Consider the following 17,716-nt stretch of genomic DNA (forward strand, 5'->3'; position numbering starts at 1 on the left):
AACTATATATCCATTATAATGCTATTCTGGGACTTCATTCCAATTTTGCAAGTGTCGGGATATTTCCCGACACTTAGCAGCACAGGTCATGTTGCCTGGCAGAGGAGCCATATTCCCTCATAGTATAATTTGAGAGTTATTTACAGGTGCTATGAGCACAATTATTCTCTTTGCCTACTCTCCAGGGTATAACATCCCAAACAGTAGACATTCCTTGGTGGTAGAGTGAGCTGGTTAGAAATCAGACTCTGGAGTCCGAGAGACCTGGGTCTGAGTTTGAGCTCAACCCCTAACTAGTTGTGTGGCCTCCGATAGCTCTCAAGCTCTCTGTATCTCAGTCCCCCACACACAAAGTAGAGACAGCAAAATCTAGGGCGGCATGAACACTAAATGAGATGAGGCATGCGAACCATTTAACTCAATGCCTGGCCCACATTAGTTATAAATGCCAGCTCCCAAGATTATTATTTTATTTAATTCTTGTCGGAGGAAGGGTTTTGAGCTTTCATCAAATTCTCAAAGGGGTCTATGATCCAGGAAGGTCAAGAACCATTGTTTTGGGAGTAAAAGCAGGGTAGGGATATTATGATAAGTATGTGTTTTTCCCTTTTGTAAATTTGGCAGCAAGAGTAGTAGGTACTTGACTCTGTGAGGCCACAGTGCCTGCTGCTCAATCTTGTCATAATGAGTCCCCAACTTTATCATCCTTCCCTCAAAGCCTTGGGTCCCAGTGACCTCAGGGCTCTCCAAACACCTCATTATTACCTGCTGAGCAGAGCCGGCAAGTAGGGCTACTGTCACCTCTTTTGAGAATGCCCCTCATTAGAGCAGAGGGAACTAGGGAAGCAACAGCTCCGACAGAGGGTGGGCAGGGGCTGAATTATCAGGCCCTTTGTGTCTGGGCCTGAGAATTCAGGAAACATCACATTTCTGTTGTCAGTGCAAAGCTTGGGCTTGGGCCCTCTGAGCTGGCATCATCCCCCCACCCACTCCCATGATTTCTTAGCCCCAGGCTCCAGCCCTTTTTCTAAGCTGCATTTATCATAAACCACCTGTAGTACTTTACTAGTTGGTTCTCCTAGTGGCCAAGAGAGGGTGGATCAGAACATGAAGCCCCCACTGAGCTGGGACAGAACCAGGATCACCACCCTTCCTTCCTCCAGTCTCTGTGCTCCAAACCCTGTGGGGTGGTGGACAGAAAAGTACTCACTTAGTGTCAGGCAAACCACCAGGGCGAGTCCTGGCTCTGCCATTATCAAGCCATGGTTTTAGGTCAATTGATTTTCTACTCTCTGCTCCTTGGTAGGAAATAAATTATCATACCTAAACCCCCACTCCCTTACTTTGAAGAGAAATCATTTCAAAAGTCAGCTCTGATCATGTTACTCTCCTGGTGACATCCCTCAGCAACACTCCCAGGCCCTCAGAACAAAGGCCAAGTTCCTTGGCCGACCAGTCAAGGCCCTTTGTGAAATAAATGCTGCCCATCACTCCTGGCTCAGCTTCCATCCAGTCACACTGCAAACAGAACATTTCTCTTCTTAGCCAACACAATACTACCTCTTTGCCAGGAATTCTTCTGCCTCTCTTTTTGACCTGGACAATCCCAGATTCAGACTTAACTCAGGCACCTATTCCAGGAAGTCTTCTGTGACCTCTTCCACGTTGTGTTGGGCAACTCCTCTAGGCTCCCCCCGTCAGAGTCAGATGGACCTGGCCCCAGAATCCTGGGGTTCATCTAGAGCAGTGCATCTCAAAGTGTGGTCCAGCATCATCTGGAAACTTGTGAGAAATGTAAATTCTTGGGCCACCCCCCTCCCCCAGACAGACTGAATCAGAAACTCTGGGGTTAGGATCCAGCGATTTGTGTTGTAAAAAGCCCTCCAGGGAATTCTGATGTTCAAGTTTGAGAAACACTGGTCTGATCCAGTCCTCTGGAACCATGCTAGATTTCTGCATTTGAAGTGCCTCATTATATCAAGTGCCACATGGTCCCAACTCCAGCACCTGCTGCAGATGGGAAAGGCCCAGGCTGAGCAGTTGGCTCCCCTGGGTGCCTGCAGCTAATGGAGTTGTTATAGATGAGAATTTTTCCCATCACATCCCCTTCCTGGAGAAACTCAACCAATTTCAAATTGTAACTTTCTTTTATTGGCTAAGAAGAAATTTCAGCACCTGTCTCATTTATTTCTCATCAACCTTTCATCCATCCCGGTCCTGCCAGGCTGAGCCCTGTTGGGCTTGAGAATCAAACTATCGGTCATCTACCTCTTCAGGAAAATGTTGTAAATTTCATGTGGCTCCACTGAGACATGCCATATATTGTCTGGAAAAATACTTCTTTTCTCCTCTTCTCTTGCCCAGCACCCCACCAGTTTGGTTCAGAAAGTTATGAAGGTCTCAGTAGTCCAAATATTTTCTGACCTAAGTTCTGCTCCCGTTAGAAGAGTCAGTCCCTCAGTCTTTCTTCCTTTACTCTGGAATCTGCTGACCTTACATACTAGGAGGTTCTTCTTTGTATCTAACCCAACTCTTTCTTGCTGTCACTGGCTCCAAACCAGCCTGCGATATACAGAGAACAAGTAGATTAATCTCTGTTTTATAGCTCTGGGAATTAACCAGGGGCCAGGCACACGGTAGTCACACAATGAGAGTTGATTTAGAAAATGAGTAAACCGGAAGATTACTAATAACAAAATTTGACAATTGAAAATGAACATTTGCTCTGAGGATTATGTTAAGAGTCCCAGATATATTTAAAAACCAACAATCTTATGAGACAGATTCTATTTTATTCCCATTTTCCATATGAAGAAACTAAGGCTCAGAGAGATTAAGGAATTTGCCTAAGGTCACACAGCAAATACATGACAGAACCGGTATTTGAACCCATGTGAACTAATCATGTGATTGAGAGCTCACATCCTGGATAGTCCCTTGAGTATTGCTTTCTGAGGGGGCAGCTGTCGCAGGAAGCATCCAGCTCCTGGAGATTCATGATGAGTTGGGGAAAGGTGTGAGGCAGAGACAAATGAGCTCTATAATTGTCCTTTCATGAAGGCTCCTGAAGTCCACTGGGGAGGAGGCAGACAAAGCCATCAGGAGCTGAGCACAGTGGAGAGATGTTGGCGTCAAAGCCACTAAGTGCCAACAGGTCTGAGTAAGAGGCCTCTTTCCGGCACCAGGCTGGGGCTTCTATTAGAGAAAAGTTTCAAAACCAATGACGAGCCAGTGAAAGACAGCACTCGCCTCCTCCTGCTGCCAAAACACACAGTTGTTGACTTAATAAGCCTCTTTCTTTCTTTTTTTTCCCCCTAAGCCTATCATCATTTTTAATATTTTAAATGAACTCAAGTAATAAATGAATAGAGTATCCTTAAAAATTTATGTAATATACAGATATGTAGAACTAAAATTAGAGTCTCCTTTAATAACTCCCACCTCCCATCATTCCTTCGAAGAGATAGCTGTGGGTCATAGTTTGGAGGTGGTTGGCCCTGGGCGTCGTCAGCGAGGATGAGGAAGGGAGTAGGAGAGGTGATGAGAGGGGTGCGTTACCACGTGCCCATCACCTCCCGATCATCCTCGCAGGCTGCTCATGTGGTGTGTCCACTTTACACAGTACATCTCCGGATGGATGCAAATGAGGAAGAATTTGGACTCTCAGGTCTCCACATTCCACACATTGAAGGGTAACGTTTCATATATGGAAGTGGGTAGTGTTTTAAAATATAGATTTAATTATTATCCAGGTATACTGGGACCAACAGATGAAGAGAAGACTGCCATTGAAAAGATAGTTTGTTACTCACAGGCCCCAAAATAAGGGGGCAAGCCAAGCTATGCGGGGCTACACAGGGAAGCAGCAGGGGGGCAGTATCTGACCTCTCTGGCTTCTGTGTTGAGAAGGGATGCAGAGGGGAAAATGGCACGTAGTAAACCCCTGGTAAGTATCAGTTGAAAGGATGCATGCTGAGTGTCCAGCAGTAAATAGAAGTTCCAATAGTAGTTGCCTCTGCATTTGCATATTTGCATACATTCACATGTACACACACTCTCACACATTATTTCCTATTGTTTTCCACAAATGTACTGTCCCTCTACTCTGCTCATTGTCCTAAGACTCTGTAAATACCACAACATGACATGGCATTCACCTCATGTTAGTCATCAGAGCTCTTCCCTGTTCTTAAATCAGTTTAATGTTTCATACATGGATACATCATAATTCATTTTGCACTCCCCTGTGGATAAATATTTAGTTATGTTTGGTGTTCCCAATTATGAACCATACCATAATGACTAGTCTTGCTCCTGTCTTTGTGCAGAAGTGAGAGTTTTTGTGGTATAGTATACCTAGAAGTAAAATGACCAGGACAAAGAGCATGGGCAGTTAAAACATTTGTAGATATTGCCAATTACTCTACAAAAGACTGTACTCAATTTATACTTGCCCCATACTACATGAGATTTGAGAGAACTCATTTTTCTACATCATTTCTGAAACCAGATATTATTAGTCTATGATATTTTTAAAATTAGCCTATTCCTAAACTACACTCTACTTGATTCCAAAACCTGTTTGAGGCAGATTTTACTCAAAGACACATGAGGGAAGCATTCTAAAATTGTTGTTAAATTGCGTGGACTCTAGAGTCAGACTACTTAGGTTCAAATCCCAGCAACAATACTTACAGGCTATGTGACCTTGGCAAGTTTTTTAATCTCTCCGTGAATTGGGTTCTTTGTGGTTGAATGAGAATAATAAGGTTGTGGTGTATGGAAGCCATAAAAATGTGCCTCTGAGGTTTCCAAGCATGGGGAGTGTCACTGACTGGCTCAGCTGCTGTGCTCTGAAGGAAGCACAGCATTTGCATGGAGGCTGGGTTCCCACAGCAGTCTAGCAAAGGAGCACATCGCGCCCCTTGCTGTGAGACAGAAGCTCCACGGCCTCACCTTCTGTCTTTTACTTCCTTCTTTGACTTCCTTGCCTCCCTTTTGTAAGGATCCTTGCCATTACATTTAGGGTCCACCTGGGTAATCCAGGATAATCTCCCCATCTCAAGATCCTCAACTTAATCATATCTACAAAGTCCCTTCTGCCATATAAGGTAACATTCACAGGTCCTGGGGATTGGGTCGTGGGCATTGGGGGAGCCATTATCAACCTACCATACTACTCACCTTCCTTCTTTTCCTCTTCTTCCTCTAGGGGTCACCAGAACCTGCATCGTGGTCTGGCAACTCTCTCAGGTGCCTCCAGATAAAGTACGGGGTATCCAGATAAATGTGAATGCCAGATAAACAACAAATAATTTTTTAATATATGAATGGGACATATTGCATAGAACATACTTATACTAAAAAATTATTCATTGTTTATCATCTGACATTCAGATTTAACTAGGTGTCCCAAATTTTTGTTTGCTAAATCTGATGACCTTACTCTAGTTTCTTCCCCATTTTCCTTCATAATAAATCTCTTTTGTGTCTAATCACATTCTGGTGTCTGCTTCTCGGGATATGGTGAGAATTAAATAAGAAGACACAGAGAAAGATCACAGAACAGTACCCAGATCCCTAGGAAGCAAATCTTTGCTCTTAGCAGGTAGGCATTGCCAAATATTACCAGCTGACGTGTGAACCTAGGCCTGTCTAACTCCTTAGCCTGTGTATCCTCCTACCACCCCCATACTTAGTAGGTGTTCAAAACACATTTCATAAGAGATGTGTGTATCGTTTGCATGTTTACAGATGATTTCTGGAGGACACCAAGGGTTGGTGGTTGCGATAGAGAGGAAGAATGAAAGGGAGATGCATTTTTCACTAAATGATCTTGCCTACCTTTTGAATTTGTACCATGTAAACGTTATTACTTGTCACAAAATGACACCACTTTAAAACATACTTTAAATTGAGTTTTTATATCTTAGAGGCCCAAATTGTGCAGGAGGCCTGAGTTGGAGGCTACTGTGCTACCTAGGGCCCCACATCATCTGAGAGGCAGTGGCTTGGAGGTAGCAAGAGCTCCCATAATCTCCTATGACTTTTGCAAGGTCAAGTTCCTATATCAATGCCAAACAATGATCTTTGATGCTGGAGGACCCTTAGGTCCTCCCTAGTCATTCTACTGCAATGCTCTTGACCCTAGGTTCTTCTTTGGGAGGCAAGGAAATTGGCTTGGAGGCAGGGGAATACCTCCCACCTTCCCTTACATTTTGCCCACCAGAAAGGAGGAGGAGGCAGGGCTTGTGTCAGGGAGTTGGAATCACAGAAGAAAAAAGACCCTTAAAGGACAGGAGGGTAGAAAAATTCTCAACCTCCCTGACATATGTTTCCTCAGAATATGCTTGCATACCTCCAGGGATGGGGACCTCACTCCCTCAGGAATGGCCTTTACAACCATCACAGCTCTGCCAGGAAGAAGGAGTTTGCTCCCTCTGAGCTAAGACCTGGTGCCTTGTGACTTCCTCGTGATGTCCTTTCTCTGCCTTCTAGGCCCCCAGACTCTGTGAGCTTGCTGCAGAGTTACCCCCCAGATACCTCCTCCAGCTCCTCAGGACTGGAGATTTCTGGCCTCCTACTTGCCCTGGGCAAGCTCAGCCTGGCTCTCTTGCAGGGCCCAGCACCTAGGGATGGGGTGGGCAGCCAACATAACATGTCTTCAGAAAGCACCTGCTGTGCCAGAACCAAGAGAAAAGGTTCTGCCCTGGGTCTGCCCTGGCTGAGGCCTGAGGAAACCTAAGTATTCCACACAGAGGGCAATGGGTCTCTGATGACCCAAACACTGGGTGCCCTCACCCCAATTTTGCACCTCTCCTGCTTGAACAGAGCTGGACACTCAGCCAAAGTTAGAGCTCTGGCACTGGCACCTTTACCTTAGATGCTTCCTTCTGTTTGCCCACTCTTTCTCTTTTAAAAAATGATTTATTTTTAAAAGTTAGAAAAAAAAAAAAAGACCTGGAAGATCTACAGGTAGCTACTTTTAGTAGTTTTGTGTGTATTCCCCTAGCGATAGTCTAAGGATTTTAGGCATATACGTGCCGTCCTTGACTTGGGAGAGGATCCCCTTGCCTCCCTTTTTGTGCAACCCTGGGAGGCAATCTTTATTCCCTGATCCCACATACCCTTGGGTGGCCCCCTCTCGGCTCCCTCCCATGTGTGGTGAATATACTCCCAGCTCTGCACGGAATGATTCTGAGTGGAACATAGATCTAAGTTTTAACAGGTTAGCATTTGTATAAATGCATATTTTAAAAAAACAAACAGGTATATCCAACCTACAATTTCATATATGTTTAGAATAGGGTTAAAATTTAAAAGCGAGTTGTGTTCACTTAATAGGCAGTTTGTAGATAATGGAAAAATCATAGAGGAGGCACAGGGACAACTCAGAAAGTTGGAAATGCTGCTGCTGGCTATAAAAGGTAGATCAAGAAGGGAAGACCGGTGCTTAGCACCTAGAAAGAGCCCACCAGCTTTTGGTAGAGGCATGCAGAGGCTCTGGGGCTATGGTTCTCAATCTTGGCTGAACATTAGAATCACACAGGGAGCATCAAATCCTAATATCTAGGTTGCATCCAGATCAATCTAAAGGTGTGGGGTTAGCATCATAAAACCCTCCATGGACAGGTCGGTGGTTCCCAGAGCTCCCCTGAGCCTCTCAAGAGAGGACAAATGTTGAACGCCCCCTAATGGCCAGAGGAGCTGCATGCTCCCAGTCTGGTGGGATTTGCTGGGGGGTTCAGCTAAACGGAAGAGGTAGTCCAGTTTACATAAACCCTGCTCCAGGTTTCGTATTATATGTTAGCAAGGGGAAGCTATTTAAAGCAGGTGGCTAGGAGGCGCAGTGGGAGGCCACTAGGTCTGGTGTGGGGGTTCGGGACGCAGGCAGAAGATGATGCTCCAAATTCTGATTCTCGAAGTGCTGCCAAGGCCAAACAAAATTAGGAGCAGAAGGTAGCGGCCAGACAACAAGCGGGTGTGGAGCACGCTGTAATTAAAATGCTTAATGCACTTGGTGATACTCCTTTTTTTCTCCCAGGTAAAGTTTTACCCATGCCCATGCATTGGTCTTCTGCTCGTGAAGTTGAAGGTCATTCATAATTCCTCGATCTATTTATTCAGCAAATAAATCCTGGGCCAGGTCCTATCCTATATAGGGCGCTGGGGGATAATTCCAAAAATAATAATAGCCCACATTTATTGAGCGCTGACTTTGTGGCAGGTACTGTTTTACGTGCTTTACATGTATCAATTCATTCGATCCTCATACGATCCTTTGAGGAAGGTCCTTATTGCTCCCACTTGACTGGTGAGGAAACAGATGTACGGAGAGGTTAAATAACTTGCTCAACTTCTCACAGCCAGGAGGTGGCTGATACATAACTAAGACAGCACTTCTTTCTTTGAGAAGCTCACAGTCTAGTGGGGTGACAGAGCTGGAAAACATCTATGTAACTGGGTACTCACAAGAGATAAAGTGCTACCTTTGTCTGTGAGGGCGGAGAGTACACCTGGCATCCCAAATTCAGAGTTCGCACTTCCTAGAAATAGCCAGCATGTCTGCAGGGCAAGGGAAAGGAGACCCAGGTGTTCTCTGCATTTGCTTTGCCATGAGAGGTGGAAGGGCCCTGAAGGCATCATGCGTTTGCCCCGCCTCCACCCCGTTCTCACATCAACTTGTCCAAGAGGAACAACCGGTTTTCCAGATTACCTGTGTCCAACCTGAGGCCTGTCCTAGTACATTCCCTTGGTGGGGAAAAGAATGTGAGAAACCCTTTCAGTCAGGAGGATGGAAACTTCCTGTGCTGGCTCCACAAGTCACTTACCCTCTCAGAGCCTCAGCCCCTCGATGTACAAATCGGTGACTAATACCACCCTGCAGGGTCATCATCTTACTGAGGCTATAGATAGATATCTGTGGTAGATTGAGCACAAAAACGGCCACAGTCTTCATCTGTTATGGGCTGACCTGTGTTCCCCCCAAATTCATATGGTGAAGTCCTAACCCCTGGGACCTCAGAATGTGACTGTATTTGGAGATGGGGTCTTTAAATAGGTAAGTGGATTAAAATGAGGTCATTAGGGTGGGCCTCATATGGGGTCTCTGTGGGAAGAGAAAATTTGGACACAGATATGCATTGGGAGAAGACTGTGTGAAGACACATGGCGAAGAGAGCTGTCTGTAAGCCAAGGAGAGAAGCCTCAGAAGAAACCAATCCTGTCGACACCTTGATCTTGGACTTCCAGCCTCTAGAACCATGAGGAAATAAATTTCTGTTGTTTAAGTCACCCAGTCTGTGGTACTTTGTTATGGCAGCCTAGAGTGTGTTATCTACCCCTTTGTGGCTTTTCTCAAAAAGATATGGATCTAATTCTCCATCCTTGGATCTAGGCTGGTTTTGTGACTTGCTTTGGCCCATAGAAGGCTAGAAGGAAGCAAAGGTGACAGTGTGATAGTTCTGAGCTTAGGCCTCAAGAGACTGTCTTCTTCTTGCTATCTTTTTGTGGACGAGCCTGGGTTGGCATGCTGGAAAATGAGAGACCACATGGAAGAGAGCTCATTCATCCCAGTCAAAGCCATTCTAGATCAGTCAACTCCCAACCACGTGAGAGAGCCCCACCTAGATCAGCAGAGTAGCATACTTGGTCTGCAGCTGATCTCAGGTGTGTGAGAGGGCCGAACCAGACCAGAACTGCCCAGCTGATCTGTGGACTTGTAAGCAAAAACAACTATTTAAGTCAAAGTTTAGGGCTGTTTGTTACACAGCAATAGCTAACTGGTACAGCTTCCGTAATGTCGGAAGCCAGCCGACCAAGTCAAACCGGGTACCTGAATGGGGGAGCAGGGACTGAGAAAAAAGAGAAGACAGACAGGGTGCAGGAGGGAGAACAGATCTCACAACTGTCTCTCCGAGTTTATTTCTTCTCCTTCATTTAAACACAATCTGTTCCTTTGTGTATCCCAAAATAACATAATAAAAGTAACATCCTGAAGATCCAGGTACAATTGACACTTCCTTTGACACTCCCTTCAACACTCCCTTAGGCTATACTTAATCTTCTTCTTCCTGGAATTCCACAGAACCAGCCTTTTCTTTTTTATGCAAGCAGGCCTCCCAAGATAATCCATGCACTCTTTTGAATTTGGGGAGCTTTAGCTCCCTACACCGTAACAAGGGAGTTCTCTCCCCGAACAAGCCTCTGACTCTCAGTCCATGTGGGCAAGTACTTGGCCAGAGGAGACCTCTTTCCCCAAAAGATGCCCTGTGTACAAGTGATTTTGAGGTGGTTACCAGGAGTGAACAGAGGGCTTTTAGAGAAAGAAGGAGGCTCTGCTGAGTTGAGTGGCCAGTGGTTTGTGGGAGGCTGCTCAAAGGAAGGGCCTAACAGGGTTTTAAATCTCGCATGAAAATTCTGGATTCGATGGCAAATTCCATAACATGAAGTTAAGGATATTACCTGAATCACATAGGCTGAGGCAGGGGAAGGTGGCTCCTCAAGGACATAGAGATGTTACCAGTGGAAAGGGAGCTGTATGCAAGCCAAGAAAGAGCAACAGATATTCACTTAACAGTGATGATGATGGTGTTTCTCCTTTAAAAAGGAGAAAAAAGTGAAAAGTAGGGGAGGTTTGGCTACCCACAAAGCCAGTGAAAGGAGCCCTAAACACGTAGGGGAAGACTCGGCCTCTCCCAGACTCTTCTTCATTTCCTTCACCACTTTTTCAGGGCTCTGCTCCTCACAAGTTTGCTCTGATGAGCCATGCTGGGTTTTCTGATCTGTTGGACAGGAGGGTATTGGGTAGAAGCCCAGCATTAAAGATAGGCTGGGACAGCTTGTGTCCTCATGACCCGGAGAGAAAGGGGGAAGGAGAGAGAGAGAGAAGCTGAGGCCATGAGATTTCCGCCAGTATCTTTTCCAATCCAGGAGAGCACTTCTCTGGGCTGGGGTACACACGGTGGATACCTGAAGTGGAAGTATCCACCCCTTCTCACACCAGCCTGCTAAAGTTGGTGACTTGACAGCCTAACACAGGCTTAGCCTGAGGCTTTCTTCTGTAGACCTCATCCGAGAAACCATCTGAAGCAGAGATGACCAGCTGTCCACTGGAGACGTGTGCTTCTTATTGTGGCATGGAGCTGTTGTGGGATGTAGCTGCCGAGCCAGGGATGACATTTCCCAGTCCTCTTGCATCTGGGAGGGGCTGTGTGACTAATTCTTGCCAATGAAGGTGTGAGAAAGTGATGTTCCAGCTCAGGTGGTTAAAAGTGGATGGACTTTCCCTATTCTCTCTCTTCTTCCATCTCCTGGCTGGACATCAACTCCTAGATGACCTTGGAGGCCATGCACTGAAGATGGCAGCAGCTTTTTTGTTCTGTAATCCCCAAGAGAATGAAGAATAACTGCATTGAGAGATGTCTCCTCTGCCTCCTCCTCCACCCACTGGCCCACTGACCAGAAACACCTACACTGGCCTTTACATGTTACATTATGGCATGAAAATATTGGGATTGGTTTGTTACAGCAACTAACATTATTTTATTTAATATTATAGCCATGCCTTAATAACAATAATGACAACAGCCAACCCTTATTGATTGCCTACTGTACATCAGAAACCATGTGACTCGTGTTAGATGGCACAATCTCAATTCTCACCAAACTCTAAGGTATAGACTATTACCATCCTCATTTTATATGGAGGCTGAGAGAGATTCGTCAACGTGCCCAAGATCACACATTCCTTTACTGAGTCCTTCAACAAATGTTTATTGAGGACCCAGATGTGCCAGCACAGTCTGAGCCTGGGGATACAGCAGCAAATGAAGAAAGTTCCTATCCTCATGTAGCTGGCATCCCAGTGGGAGGGAGGCAATCAAGGTGAGAAGTGGGCATATTCTAGATCCATTTCAAAAGCCAACAGGACTCGCTGATGGATTAGAAGCAAGGTGTGAGAGAAAGGGAGGAATCAAAGATGACCTCGAGGTTTTTGGTTGGTGCACCTGGCTGTTTACTCCAATGGAAGGGCTGTGGGAAATGCCAATTTGGGGGTGGCATCCTCAGGAGAAAAGAACCCATGAGCCCTTTTGAAGGCACAAAGCCAGCCCAGAACATGGCGGTGTGCTGGCTGTCTGAGCTCCATACTGTCACTGGCTGCAAGAGAGAGGGGGCTCAATTCGGCAGGGCAGGGGCTTCGTGGGGAGAAATGACTCTCCCACCCCAGGTCATTGGGTGCTCACCCTCCTCTGCAGGACAGCAGGAGGGAACCTCAGAAGGCATCAGACAAGAACCTAAGAACCGAATTGGCTTTGAAAACCCGGTTTTTCTGCGTGGTTCTTACGTGGTCACATGGCGCCCCTTGGCGGCCAGCTTAGCTTTTCACAGCCCTCTCCTCAGCCCACAGAGTATACAGTACACTGTGAAAGCAAGGCTGCCCTCCTATGCTAGCTCCCTTCCCCGGTGGCAACGACTGTTAGAGTTTGTTTCCCTTCAGACACTCAGCATGCATCCTTTCAACTGATTCTTGCTGAGGGTTTACTATGTGCCAAGCACACTTGGCATTTTTGCCCTCTGCCTCTCTTCTCAACACAGAAGCCAGAGGTCAGATCCTGTTCCTTCTCTACTCCCAACTCTCCCCTACCCCACTCCACTTGGAGTAAAGGCCAAAGTCCCTACAATAGCCATGACCTGCCCTTGAGCTTTCAGACCTTCCTATAACTCCCTCCTTCTCTCCCTCTGTTTCAGCTACATTGGCCTCATTCTCTTTTTTTGTTGTGATAAAATAGACACAACACAACATTTATCATTTTAACCATTCGCAAGTGTACAATTCAGTGGCATTAAATACATTCACGAGGTATTTTAACCAGCACCGCTATATATGCTCAAAACTTTTTCCTCATCCCAACAAAAACTGCACCCATTAAATGCCAACTCTCCCTCATCCCTTCCCTCCCAGCCCCTGGCAACCTCTAACTTTCTGTCTCTATGAATTTGCCTATTCTAGGTACGTCATATAAGTGGCATCATACACTATTTGTCCTTCTGTGCCTGACTTATTTGCTAAGCATAATGAAAACAGTCCAACCATATTGTAGCCAATATATCAAAATTTTATTCTGCCAATATATCAAAATTTTATGATCTGCCGATATAACAAAATTTTATTCTATTTTATGACCAAATAATATTCTATTTTATGGATAGACTACATTTTATTTATCCATTCCTCCACTAATAGACAGTTGGGTTGTTTCCACCGTTTGGCTATTGTGAATAATGCTGCTATGAACATAGGTTGGCCTCATTACTTTTTCTTCCAGCTGTCAGGCACATCCCTGCCTAAAGGACTTTGCGCTGGCTGTTCCCTCTGCTGGGAACGACAGTCCCCAAGAGAGCCACATGGCTCATTTCTCACTGCCTTCAGGTCTTTGTTCAAATGATGCCTTCTCAGTGAGGCTTACTCTGACCACCCTACTAAATACTGCGACCTGGCCCTCCCCATCCCCTTTACTTGAGTTTTTCTGTTTTCTATAGCACTTTCTAACATACTATATAATGTACATATTTAGTATATTTATTGCTTCATGTCTATGTCTCTCCATTAGAATGTCAGCTTCATGAGAGTAAGAATTGCTGTCTGGTTTAGCTCAGTCACCCATCTAGGCAGGTGTTCAACACACAGGTTGTTAAATTAACCTAAAATCGCATGCCTAAATAAATTTCTGAGTTATACATTTTAAACTGAAGTCACAAGACTAATGTGTTAGATGCTCTGCATGTCGAACTCTCTTAAATTCCTTAAATACTTAAAATACCACATATACACAGATTATTTCAAATATGAGTTGGAAGTGGGGTTAACTTCTCAACTGACTTGAGCGTACATATCTCCAGATACTTAGCTCAGAGGAATGAGATCTGAAGCTGCAGACAACCAGTGGGATTTTTTCTCACAATCTGAGGATGATGCTGAGCTCTTTATTCTCATCCCTGGGACCATCTTGCAGGTGGACAGTTGAGGGGGTGAGTGGGAGCAGAGATCCGGTTTGCAGCCTTCTCATTAAGCTCAGGTCTTGAGTCCTGGCACAGGGCTGCATCTGTTGGAGAGAGGAGGATCTCTTTCCCATTCACCAAAAGCCCTTGTAGACTGGCCATGGCCCTGCTTTGTCAAAGGAAAAGTCAGCCAATGATCTGCCAATAGGGTGGCCTTGCAGCTCACATGTCCCCAAGTTAAGACCATATTTCCTACTTTTCAGGTCTGTTGAGGCTGCCACTACCCATACACCTCTCCCACTCTATTCAATGAATGTAGTTATTATTCGACTCTATTCTGACTTCCCATTCGGCAGGGCCATGACTCTCAAAGACATTTCCATAATACCAGTTTGGATCCTCACACCTCCTATGGAAGTATCTGGCTCAGCTTGACACAACTGTCAAGGCGTTTGAATGGGATCTCACTTCCTTTTTCTTTATTTAATGTTAACATATTCCTTCCTATATGCCAGGCCCTGCTCCAGCACCTTCCAAATATTAACCTGTTTAATCCTCCAGCCTAGGAGGTAGGTATTATTATTCTTCCATTTTACAGATGAGAAAACGAAAGCTCAGAAAATTTAAGTGACCCGCCAGGGATCACACAGCTATGGGGCTGAGATTCACACCCCAGCTGACCGGCTCTGGAGTCTGTGCTTATAATCATGATGACTGGCTACCTCTTAAATTTTTTCTTGTTCTTCCTTTCTCCCTCTCTTCCTTTTCTTTCCCTCTTTCTCCCTTTTCTTTCCTCCATTCTTCGTTTCCTTCCTGACCCTGAACAGCTGCCACCTGCTTCCCCTGTCACACCCAATTCTCCAGACCAGGCCCTGCCCTCCTGTGGCCCTGCCAGTCTTTCCATCATTACTCTCGTTTCCCTGTGCCAGCAGACGTGGTATGCCATTCTCTAGCCCCTCAACCAGCCTGCTCATGACCTTAGTGGCAGTTGGCAGAGGCCTGGGGAGATAGGGCCTGGGCCAACCTGGAGAGGGACTGGATCTTTGCGCAGTTACATGCTGTGCTGCACACCTTCCCCTGATGTACGCTTATCCACATTGTGATTTCCTTTTCTTGCTCAGGGATTTTCATGTGATGCCAAGGCATCTTGTGCTGCTTGGGATGAATTTAGACAATAAGGGGTCAGAAAGAGAGAAAGAGAGGGAAAGGGACAAAGGGTTGGGGGAGAGTGCCCTAGCAAAGGTGGAAGGCAAAGGTGAAGAAAGCCGGCTGTCTGAGATGCTACCTTTAGAAGCAGCTCCCTGCAGTGCTGGGAGTGCCTTAATACGAATCTGAGAATGAATTTTTCTAAGTTTCTCAAAGGACGAATGTTCTTCTCCATGACAATGCCTTTGCATATGCTGTTGCCCCCGCCTGGAAGGCCCTTCTCGATCATTTCTACCTGAGGGCTCTGCTCATGTGTTGCCACCTCTGGGAGGTTGCCACAGGGGATTTCATCAGCCTCCCCTTTGATACCAGAGCATCTGCACACATGTGTATACCTCTTTTTCTCTTTTTTAAAAATTAATTGACTTATGAGCTGCCGTGTCTCCTACCAGCTGAGGCTTCCTTGAAGACTGAGACCATCCTGCCTGATTCTCCTCACACTCTCTATCTCTATGCCTCGTACATGCTTGGTCCTTGGAAAATTCTAAGAGATACAGAAAGGCTCAGAGATCAGGCCTTCACAGAAAAAAAAAAATAGTAAGGGTTGTGAAAGTCTCAAGATGACTCTGGGTTCAGCACTTACCAGCTGTGTGACCTTGGGCAAGTCTCCTAACCTCTCTGTGCCACAGATTCCTCACTTATAAAATGAGAACGATATTAGTTTGTATCACATAGGGTTATCCTACAATTAAAGGAGTTAAGACATGTAAAGCACATATAATAGTGACTGGCACATACAAATCACTCAGTACATTTTAGTCATTATCATTAATATTAAATAGAACTAATTATATAGTTACCCAAAAGATTTAGTAATGCAAGTGCTTTTGATAAACTGTAAAGCATACAGGAAGATCTTTGCCACCACCATTCTTAAAAATATCAATATAATGGCAGTGGCTGATCCATCATGATTTCCAGAATTAATTCACAAGCTACAGCCACATTATAATTTTTTTGAAGAGATGAAATGGTGAATGTGACACTGGCTTTTGTCAATAATAGAATGACAGGCAAAATCGTGATGGCTTAATTAAAGGTTCATCACCTGACTTCAAACATAGTCCTGCTGATAAGCATGGTCAGTTCTAGGACTAATCCAGTTTCAGACATTCAAGGTATTTTCACTCTCCATGTTCTGGGAGCCAAGGCAGGAGGGGACTATGAGAACCAGAGCTGGGTCTGTTGCTTTGCTTCTAACAAGTTGGCAAGTCTCTAATGTGTGTCAATACACAAATAGGAGTGACTGTCCACTCCTATCAACCCCATAAAGTTAAAAAAATATATTATTTTTGGCTATCAGATTGAAAAAATAAAAGATCTTGAAAGTCTTTGGAACTCATTTTACCTGTACAGAAGGGAAAACTGAGGCCTAGAGAGGGGAAAGGACTGTTGAAAGTCTCACAGTAAGGTGTGGCCAGGGCTAGAACCCAGGTCTCTGGACTCACTGCCCTTCCACTGGCGATTGCCTTCCAAAATCTCAATGCTCCCCACCCTGGGAGCTCCATGTCCTTAAACGGAAGGTAATGGAGGCTCAATGATAGTTGCAGAATCAGTCCTTCTGTTCAGAAGTGGAGCCACCACCCCACCCCGCAAGCCACCCCGCCAACCTCCCTGTCCCTGGCAACCACCAATCTGTTCTCTGTATCTATGAGCTCAGTTTTTTTGTGTTTTTAAGATTCTACATAAGAGAGATCATATGGTTTTTGTCTTTTTCCATCTGACTTACTTCACTTAGTAATACCCTCAAGTTCCATCCATATTGTCGAAAATGTCAAGACTTCACCTTTTTGGTGGCTGAGCAGTATTCCACTGTAAATATGTTCCACATCTTCTTTACCCATTAATTCGTTGATGGATGCTTAGATTGTTTTCATATCTTAGCTATTATAAATAATGCCACAATGAACATAGGTATGCATACAACTTTTCAAATTAGTGTTTTTGTATTATTCAGATAAAGATCCAGAAGTGAAATAGCTGGATCAGATGGTAGTTCTATTCTTAGTTTTTTGAGGACTCTCCATACTGTTTTCCGTAGTAGCTGTACTAATTTAAATTCCCACCAACAGTGCATCAGCTTTCCCTTTTCTTTGCATATTCTCTAACACTGTTTATATAATCAAGAAAAAAATATTAAGATTCATGCACTAAATTTCAAGATTTGAGTATTCAGATTTAATGAAAATAGGTACTCTTCCTCAAAATAACCCCATTGAAATACAGTTTACCTATCATTCATCCAACTAATATTTATTCTTTGTTCTCTGTATTAGAAATACAAAGTAGAAAGACATTAGAAGGTTTACAATTTAGTAGGAGGAGAAAGATCAATCAGTGATTACACCATACATTGGCAAATACTAAGAGAAAGTTATACTCAAGACCTGTGTGAACATAGACTGAGGGAGGAGGCCAAATGAGAATCAGGGCTTGGGATGGCTTCCTAGAGGAGACGATTCTTGAGGAAGATGTATAAGAACGATAGAAAACTGGTGTTACAGAAAAG

This window comes from Pteropus alecto, unplaced genomic scaffold (genome assembly GCF_000325575.1).
Source record: "Pteropus alecto unplaced genomic scaffold, ASM32557v1 scaffold92, whole genome shotgun sequence".
NCBI classification, from domain to species: domain Eukaryota; kingdom Metazoa; phylum Chordata; class Mammalia; order Chiroptera; family Pteropodidae; genus Pteropus; species Pteropus alecto.